Source organism: Neophocaena asiaeorientalis, unplaced genomic scaffold (assembly GCF_003031525.2).
Source record: "Neophocaena asiaeorientalis asiaeorientalis breed wild unplaced genomic scaffold, Neophocaena_asiaeorientalis_V1.1 scaffold1, whole genome shotgun sequence".
Lineage (NCBI taxonomy): Eukaryota > Metazoa > Chordata > Mammalia > Artiodactyla > Phocoenidae > Neophocaena > Neophocaena asiaeorientalis.
Genome location: NW_020171981.1, coordinates 5,471,489 through 5,481,039, shown reverse-complemented (window position 1 = coordinate 5,481,039; position 9,551 = coordinate 5,471,489). Strand labels below are relative to the sequence as shown.

Genomic DNA, 9,551 nt, shown 5'->3' with positions numbered 1-9,551 from the left:
TCTTTAAACCTATTCTGGAAATTTTAAAATAAAACTAAAATATATAGAATAATATAATGAGCCCCCATATATCAATCAGCCAGCTTCAGCAATGATCAACTTATGGCCAATCTCATTTCATCTAGAGCCCGCCCAGTTAATTTCCTCTGTCAATATTTGTGTGAATCTTTGAAAGATAATGACTTTTTAAAAATATAATCACAATTAAACTACCCAATGACATTATTTTACCATAAGGTTAATAATAATTCCTTAATATCAGATCTATAGTGCTCAAATTTCCAATTTCTTATAAATGTCTTGTTTTTTTTTACAATGTACTTGTTTGAATCAGGATCCAAATAAGATGCACACATTGAAACTGATTGATAAGTCTCTTTGAAATCTCTTTAAATCTTTGGAGTCCCGCTCCAACTATCTCTCTCTCTCTCTCTCTCTCCCTCTCTCTCTGCCCTTGGGGTAACCAGGTCATTTGTCATGTAATTTCCCAGTCTGGATTTTGCTGATTGCATCTCTACTGTGTTCTTTAAAATATTCCTCTGACCTCTGTACTTCTTATAAATTGTATCTCCTGGACATTGCTTTTTCTTGTAAATTGTAGTTGGATCGAGAGTCCTGATCAGGTGTATATTCCACTTTCTTTGGCAAGACCACTCCATAGGTGGTCATAGGAGCCCATCTTGAGCTCCTGATTTTGTCCTATCCAGCTAGAGCATCCATCTAGGTGAACTGGAGGGTCAGTTCTGCATCTGGGTTTTTCTCAGTCTTGTCTCCAAAAGCCCAGCCCAGGTTCCCATGCCTCTGCTTTACTCCTGCTACTCCAGCCCTGACCTCAGCTAGCTGATTCTCTGTCCCTGCTGCTTTGCCTTCCGCACCTGTCTCCCCAGCTTTCTGCCCCATCTTGGCCCGTCAATGTCTCAGTTTAATCCCTTTGATCCTTTGTCCCTGTCTCTCCCCATCTCAATGAATGTTTGCTGAATAAATGAATGATTGAATAACATATCATCTCCCCAACTCTCTCATTCCACTTCCGTCTCTATGAACCTGTTTTTTGATCTCTGAGAGCCATATTTTCTTCATCTGCATCTAAAACGGAGGGTTAGATGTTGGCAAGAGGGACAAAGGAAAGGGATTCTCGTCATTGTGATCTGACTGTCGCATCTGCCTCCCAGACTCCACCCACATCTTTCTCCTGCATCCTCTTCGCCGCCTCCAGCACTATAACAAAGGGTGCGATCTGACGGTCTGCCACGAGAGGGCGCATTTGCCAGTTCAGGCCCGGACTTCCGCCTGCGCAATACGGGGCCCGAGCCGGGTGGCCCGGTGGAATGGCAACAGAGAGCCCCGCCCCAGGCTACGGATACGCGTCAGAGGTGCTTGCTGAGCTCGGCGGCTAGAGGGGGCGACGGAAGAGGGGACCCACGGCCTCTAGCCCTTCCTCGTCCATCCCTTCCGGGTCCGGAGGATGTTCTTCCAAACAGGGAGGAGAACCCGCGTGGAGGCAGGGGACTGGAGACAATGCCCTGTTTCCCACTCTCCCCATCATTTATATCATTTCTCCGACTTGAAACACTTCCATTTTTCCCCACCCCCACGACGTTTGGGGGCACCAGCCTGAGGACCTAAGTGTACCCAGAATCTTACCCTCCTTTTATCGGTGAACTTTAGTCTTCAAAGGGGTTCCTTGAGCCTCGTGGCCGCCCAAAGCTATCAGTCATGGGTCTGAGAATGCCAGAGACCATCCCTGAGCCAAACTTTTTAGCTTAGAGGAGAAACACAGAAGGAGAGGGACTGTCTGAGGCTTCACAGCGCAGTATTCCGCACAGCTGGATTGCTGCACTTGGAGCTTACAGCCCTTCTGTAAGGTGGGGGCAATATGATCCATGAGATAACGGAAGAAAACGTGCTTTGTAAACTGTAAAGCTCTGGAGAGAGGGAGGGGTCTTTTATTTATAACAGTGCAAGGCAGTAGCTGCCCAGGGCCAGCCCACTGGCACAGCCCAAGAGCCGGGAGAGGTCAGATTTAGCAGCTACCACTCCGTGATAGAGGATTAGGAAATAAAAGAAACAAAATCTCACTCTTTTACCAAGGACCTGCCAACATGGGCCGCGTTCACACCAAAACCGTGAAGAAGGTGGCCCGGGTCATCCATGAGAAATAATACAAGTTCCTGGGCAACGAATTCTGCACCAACAAGCGTGTGTGCGAAGAGATGGCCATTATTCCCAGCAAGAAGCTTCGCAAGGAGAGAGCAGGCTATGTCACACATCTGATGAAGCAGTTTCAGAGAGGCCCAGTGAGAAGTGTCTCCATTAAGCTGCAGGAGGAGAGAGAATTATGTGCCTGAGGTCTCAGCCCTGGATCAGGAGATCATTGAAGTAGATCCTGACACTGAGGAAATGCTGAAGCTCTTGAACTTCGGCAATCTGTCCAACCTGCAGGCCACTCAGCCCGCAGTTGGGATGAATTTCAAAACACCATGGAGCCAGTTGACTCTGCTGTGCTGTAACATTTTCACCCTAAACCTTGGGACCAAAAAAAAAAAAAAAAAAAGGGAAAAAAGAAAGAAACAAAAGACTCAGACTTTTTTTTGCAGATGGTATGATTATATAGAAAACCCAAGAGATTCCATAGGCATGTTAGAGCTATTAAGAGAGATCAGCAAGGTTGCTGGACAAAGCTTAACATCCAAATACAAATAAAATACAGAATTCAGCAGTGTTTCTATACACAAGCAATAATTTATTAGAAACTGTAATATCTTTTTAAAAAGAAATAATTCACAATAAAATTAAAATTGTACAGAACCCAGAAAAATATTAGAAAAGATATCTGAAGATATTTGTGAAGAAAAACTATAGGCTATAAAACCATAAAAACTATAGGCTAAAAAAAGAATAAATTGAGAGATGTGTTAAGTTTAGGGATGAGAAGCCTCAATGTCACTAAGACAGTTCTCTCCATAAAAATATGTCGATTCAAGGCAAGTCCGCTGAATATTCCAACAGGATTTTTCAAAGAGCTAAGCAAAATGATTCTAAAATTCATATGAGAGAGCAGAGGACCAAGAAAAGACTAGACAATTCTGAAACGAAGACTTATTTGAAAGCGATAGTAATTAAAACAATGTGGTATTGGTGCTGGGCTAGACAAAGAGATCAATAGAATAGAGTGCCCAGAAACAGATCCAAGCATATGTGGGAATGTGATTTATGATGGCAGTGGCATTGCAACTTAATGAGAGAGAATAGGCAACTCAATAAAAAGTGTTGTGACAGTTGACTTTTCATCCATAAATATTAATCCCAGATGGATTAAAGACCTAAAAGTGAGAAACAAAACTTTAAAATAATTAGAAGAAAATGTAGGGGATCTCAGAGCAGGAAAAGATTTCTTAGCTGAGAGACACAACTCACAAAAGATTGATTTCATTACATTACCAAAAAAAAAAAAAAAAGCTTTCTTTTATGAAAATGACTTTATAAACAAAGTTCAAAGACAAGCAACAGCCTAGGTGATAATATCGGCAGCACATAAAGCAGATAAAAAGTTAGGATCCAGGATATGTAAAGAGCTCCTACAAATCAATAAAGCAAGCACAGAACTTTTAAGTGCCACCCCAAAGGGCAGTCTTTCCCTTATTCCTCGCTAACAGAATCCTGATTCAAAAGTCAGGGGTCTAGGCTTTGGGTGAGGCTGGGCCTTCCCCATCCGCATCAGGTGAACAGTGATTGGTCTAAATAGAGCATGACGATACAGTTCCTCTGGTCAACGATTAGTTTAGGTGTGGACATGTATGCAGTTCCGTCCACTGAGACCAGAAGGAAGAGCTCCTGTGGGCCTCTAGGAAAAAGACACTGAGAAGAAAGCATCCACTTTCTTCTGCCTCTGCACATTGTTGTCTGCATGAGACACCAGGAGCTGAGGCAGCCATCATGGACCATGGTGGGGCCAGTCTAGGAAGCAAACCAACATGATGAGGAGGGTCTTATAGAAAGATGAAAAGAACCTCTTCCTTGATGTCATAGTTGAGTCTCTAAATGAACCAAACCTGGGACTCCTTGTTATGTGAGATAATACAATTCCCTTTTTTGCTTAAACCACTTCTAGTTGGGCTTTCTGTAACTTGTATCAACAGCTGCACTGGAGAGCAAAGGATGGGGACGTAAGCAATTTGCCTGGAGGAAACCCAGATGGCCAATAAGCATGATAAGATGCTCTACCTCAGAGGCAGGGAATGCAGATTCAAATGAGATACCACTTCACACCCATCAGATTGGCAAAAATAGAAAGTCTAAGAAGAGCAGATGTTGGCAAGGATGTGGTCAGATAGGACATCTTGTACAAATGCTGGTGGTGAAAGCATAAACTGGCTTAGAGAACAGCTTGGCAGTACTAGTCTAGGTGACAGGGTGCCTGCAACCCTGGCTTCCTGCTCCGAGCTGTGCACTCCAGAGATGGGTTAGACAAAAGCAAGGGTGTTCATCGCAGCCCTGCTTATAACAGCAAAACATAGAATCAACTAAAAGGCCCATCAGTAGATGAACTGATAAATAAGTTGTGGCTTATTCATATGATGAAATAGAAAACAGAAGTTAATATGAATGAACCAAAGCCACATGTATTAATGTGGCTGCATCGTGGAAAACACCTCAAGTGAAAAAAAGACGCAAAATGATACACACGGCATGATGGTCATTATATACATTTTAATAATACAGAAAGCATTACCATATGCTGCTTTATGAATACTTAAATATGTAGGGAAAATATGAAATTATGGGCTAGACTTAAAAGGTAAGGAAATTCTGACATATGTTACAACGTGGGTGAATCTTGAGGACATCCTGCTATTCGAAATAAGCTAGTCACAAAGGGACAAATACGGTATGATTCCATTTATATGCTGTACCTAGAGTAGTCAAATTCATAGAGACGGGAAGTAGAATGGTGGTTGCCAGGGGCTCGGGGGTGGGGCCTGGGGAGTTATTGTTTAGTGGGTAGAGAGTTTCAGTTTGGAAAGATGAAAAAGTTCTGGAGATGGATAATGGTGATGGTTGCATAACAAGGCAAGTGTACTTAATGCCAATGAACTGTACACTTAAAATGGTTAAAATAGTAAATTTTATGTATATCTGACAATTAAAAATGGTAATTTAAGAATTATGGGCTAGGGAGTTCCCTGGCGGCGCAGTGGTTAAGAATCCGCCTGCTGGGCTTCCCTGGTGGCGCGGTGGTTGGGAGTCCACCTGCCGGTGCAGGGGGACGCGGGTTCGTGCCCTGGTCCGGGAGGATCTTGCATACCGCGGAGCAGCTGGGCCCGTGAGCCATGGCCGCTGGGCCTGTGCGTCCGGAGCCTGTGCTCCGCGACGGGAGAGGCCACGGCAGTGAGAGGCCCGCATACTGCAAAAAAAAAAAATAAGAATAAGAATCTGCCTGCCAATGCAGGGGACACGGGTTTGAGCCCTGGTCCGGGAAGATCCCACATGCCGCAGAGCAACTAAGCCCGCGTGCCACAACTACTAAAGCCCGCGCGCCTAGAGCCGGTGCCCTGCAAAAAGAGAAGCCATCGCAATGAGAAGCCCGCGCACCGCAATGGTAGCCCCTGCTCGCCACAACTAGAGAAAGCCCGCGTGCAGCAACGTAGACCCAACGCAGCCAAAATATTAATTAATTAATTAGTTAATTAATTTTTAAAATTATGGGCTATAAAGGATGCATTCCAAATTTGTGAGAGTGGGTAGGGTGGGCAACAGGACTGGGGATAAAGAGAAAGGGGATTGGGGCTTGGTGTCGCAGTGGTTGAGAACCTGTGTGCCAATGCAGGGGACACGGGTTCGAGCCCTGATCTGGGAAGATCCCACATGCCGCGGAGCAACCGGGCCCGTCAGCCACAACTACTGAGCCTGTGCGTCTGGAGCCTGTGGTCTGCAACAAGAGAGGCCAAGATAGTGAGAGGCCCGCGCACTGCGATGAAGAGTGGCCCCCGCTCTCCGCAACTAGAGAAAGCCCTCGCACAGAAACGAAGACCCAACACAGCCAAAAATAAATAAATAAATTTATTTTTAAAAAGAGAAAGGGGATTGAACCTGTGCCCCCTGCATTGGGAGTGTGGAGTCTTAACCACTGGACCACCAGGGAAGTCTCTGATAGCATTTATAAATTCTGTTTGTTATGTGATTCTCTGAACTTTTTTTTTTGGCCCCTACCAGGGATCAAACCTGAGCCCATGGTAGTGATAACACCAAGTCCTAACCACTGGACTGCCATGGAATTCCCTGAACTTTTCTTATTCTTAAAGAAACTTTTCAAACTAAAAGTAAAAAAGTAAGTGTACATTCTTTTTCTTTTTCTCTCAGAAACAAGAGTTCTCTAAAGTAGAACTGCCCTGAAGTGGCAAGATTTGTCACCCAACCCTCACCCTCAAGGTCACCTGAAGTGCAAAGGATTGAGTGTGGAGCCTGAAAGCTGGCTTTGCAGACAGTACCTAGGCCAGTCGCATGCAGCCTGGCCGAGCCCGGTGGAACCAGTTGGGAGGGGAGCTGGCAGGGCCAGGATTCTCTCTCCTGTGACCTTGGGCAGGTGAGGCAAAGGCTGGTGGGAAGGTGACTCTGAGAGCCAGTATCTTCCCCAGGCATCCACTGCAGATCCAGAGAGCAGATGAAAAACAGAAACCAACATCAAAACACAGGAATGTGTAATAATAGCAGTTGGAGCAGGCAGGAGAGAGTTCTTCGAATCTGCTGATGACAAAATAATATTGCTCAATCTTTCCAGTTATTTTTTTTTCTTTGACCTCCCTGCATATCTCTGGAGCTCCGACGGCTATGGCTGTCTGCTTTGCAAAATACATATTTACAAACCCTCTAAGCCTAGCTAAATATAGGCTTTCTTTTAAAGCAACTGATGATTTGGAGAAATCTTTCCTCTGTCCTAACCCTTCCCTGCCCCCAACACACACACACACACACACACACACACACACACACACACACACACACACACCCTGACTCTTCCTTCTTAGTCTCCTTCCTGAATCTCTAAGAGGTATCTGAACTTTCCAAGTGACACTAGAATTCAGCATGGAGGGTGGATGAAAGAAAGCGGGGCAGAGCATAGGGACCCAGGCAAGCCAGTCTCCCAGCTGTGGGAGGACCCCAAGGGGCTCTTTCTGCAGGGGCACTGGGGGACTTGAGACACTAAGAGGAAAGAATGAAAAACACTTTGGGAGGTAGAGAAGGAAGGTCACCTTCACTCCAGGGATGATCCCAAAAGCTTTGGAGGAGCTGCAGGCAAGGGGTGCTTATGTTTCAGAATTTCATATAATAGACCTCAAAAGGAAACGAGAGGTCCTATAGTCCAATGAAGACACACGTGAAGATGCAAATACCGATGCCCACTTTCAGTCATACCTCCCCACACGTGTACCGGTGTGCACACACCCATACACGTTCAGATATACATGTAATCAACAACAACCAAGCTCCTACTTTGTGCCAGGAGCTGTTCTAAATGTATTTAATTCTCACAACACTATGAGGTTGGTCTGTTATCTCCATTTTACACATGAAGAAATTTGTTGAAGTCCCTTAACTGGGCAGTGGCAGGTTGGAGAGTCTAACAAAGATGGTCTGGCTGCAAAGCCCATGTTCTGCTCTGTTCCAGAATTGGGAACAACCAGGATCACCTATGCTCAGGCGACACACTCAGACATTCAAATTTGAGCAAGTTGAGGAAATTGGGGCTTAGGGAGTAGAAACAACTAGCCCAAGGTCACTCAGCAAATGGGTGGAGTTAGGGCTCGGTTCAGACCTTGTGAACCCTGGTCTCTTTCCTCCAAAACTGCTAAGTCACTTCCTACTTCAAGTCTCAGCCTTCCTCATTCCCCCTGGAAGGGGTCAGCCACGGGCCGCTAAAGGCCCTTCAACACTGACATCCTGGATTTGAGCTCTCCTGTATATAAAACATGTGTACACATAAGGCAAGCCTTTCCAGCATCCTTGGATTAGCCCGAGTCCCTGGCAGAGGAGGGCAGATGAAGGATGGTGATTGGGGCAGGGGCCACTGGCTCACTACAAAACGACCAAAGAGCGGGGTCTAGGCCAGTCTTTGCTCAGATGACCCTAGCCACGGAAACACCACTTTCCGAGGCTGAGTCTCAAGGCCCCAGGGCTGGGAAGAGAAGGCAGCCTTGGCACCCAGCCTGGATGTGAGCCCAGGGTGCTAAGAGCTTGGGATTTATCGCAAATCAGGTCTCTCCCTGCCTTCATCACCTTCATCACCTGTCTTTGCAGTTAACACCTGGTGTTTAAAACTATGAAGCCTAGGGCTTCCCTGGTGGCGCAGTGGTTGAGAGTCCGCCTGCCGATGCAGGGGACACGGGTTCGTGCCCAGATCTGGGAAGATCCCACATGTCACAGAGCGGCTGGGCCCGTGAGCCATGGCCGCTGAGCCTGCGCATCTGGGATCAGAGGGCCCCCATCAGATTTGAGGGTAGGTGGGAATACAGGGAGGGGCTTTATCTGGAGAATAAAGATTACCTCTCCCTATAGAAGCCTCCAGGCTTTTTAGCAAGAACTGGGAAAGGCACACACCCTATTTTCTGTGTTCCACACTTTCACCTCAGTTTACCCTTATCAGAGCACAGAGAGGCTAAGGGATTTGTCCAGCGTCACACAGCTAGTAAGTGGTGGAGCCAGGATTTGAACTCTGGCAGCCTGGCTCCTGCGCCAGCTTTGGGAACCACTCTATTCCATGTCAGCGGTAAGGAAGGAACTTCCATTCAAAGACCATCAGGCAGTTCCACAAAGGAAAAAGGAGAGAGAAAGAATGGCTAAATTACCCTGGGAGATAAGTAAGGATCTGAGGATCACAGCCTGAGGAATGAAAATTAGGTTCAAACCCTTCAGTTTGGGCGTAACCCTCCCCAAAGTAACCGCCCTCCTCACCCTCCCTGCAGGTGTGATTATTGCCTCAGGCAGGCAGGGACTGGGTGGAGAAGATAACAGCCATTCCCCACTCTTCCCACAGGCCAGCCGGCCTGGCGCCTGACCCCGGGGAAGGAGTGAGATGCTAAAGCACTCATTGCTCCATAAAAGCTTCTTCGGGAATACTGGCAGGGGGTGTCACCCAGGAAATAATGATCCCACTCATTAGCCTCAGTCCTCCAAGCTCTGGGCTGGCTCCAACTGTCCTGCATCCCGAAGTACTTAAAAGAGTTTCACTCTTGGAAGTCTCAGGACAAGGGGGACGCAAGCATCCCGATTCTAGTCCACTCCAAGCTGCTGCTGGAGATGTTGTTGGGGGTCGGGGTGGGGAGCGTCCACTGGGCCTGACTTGGTTCCCACCTCGTCCTCCCATCCTTTAGAAGCTGGCTTCCCCACCTGGCCAGAAGCATGGGCACAGACCCCTTGGGCTGGGACCAGTTAGAATGACTCACCAAAGGGTGTGGGAGATTCTGGGCGGAACACCCAGAGGCCTGTGCCCTCCCCCAATCCACACAAGAGCTTCCGAGGACACCGCCCAAACCCCTAACTAGGTGAGATTTCTG

At 46.8% G+C, this 9,551-nt stretch overlaps 1 pseudogene; it reads left to right on the top strand.

The window, feature by feature from the left end:
- The first annotated feature begins 2,102 nt into the window (after positions 1 to 2,102).
- Positions 2,103 to 9,551, top strand: part of LOC112399343 (40S ribosomal protein S17-like) — a 9,393-nt pseudogene continuing 1,944 nt past the window's right edge.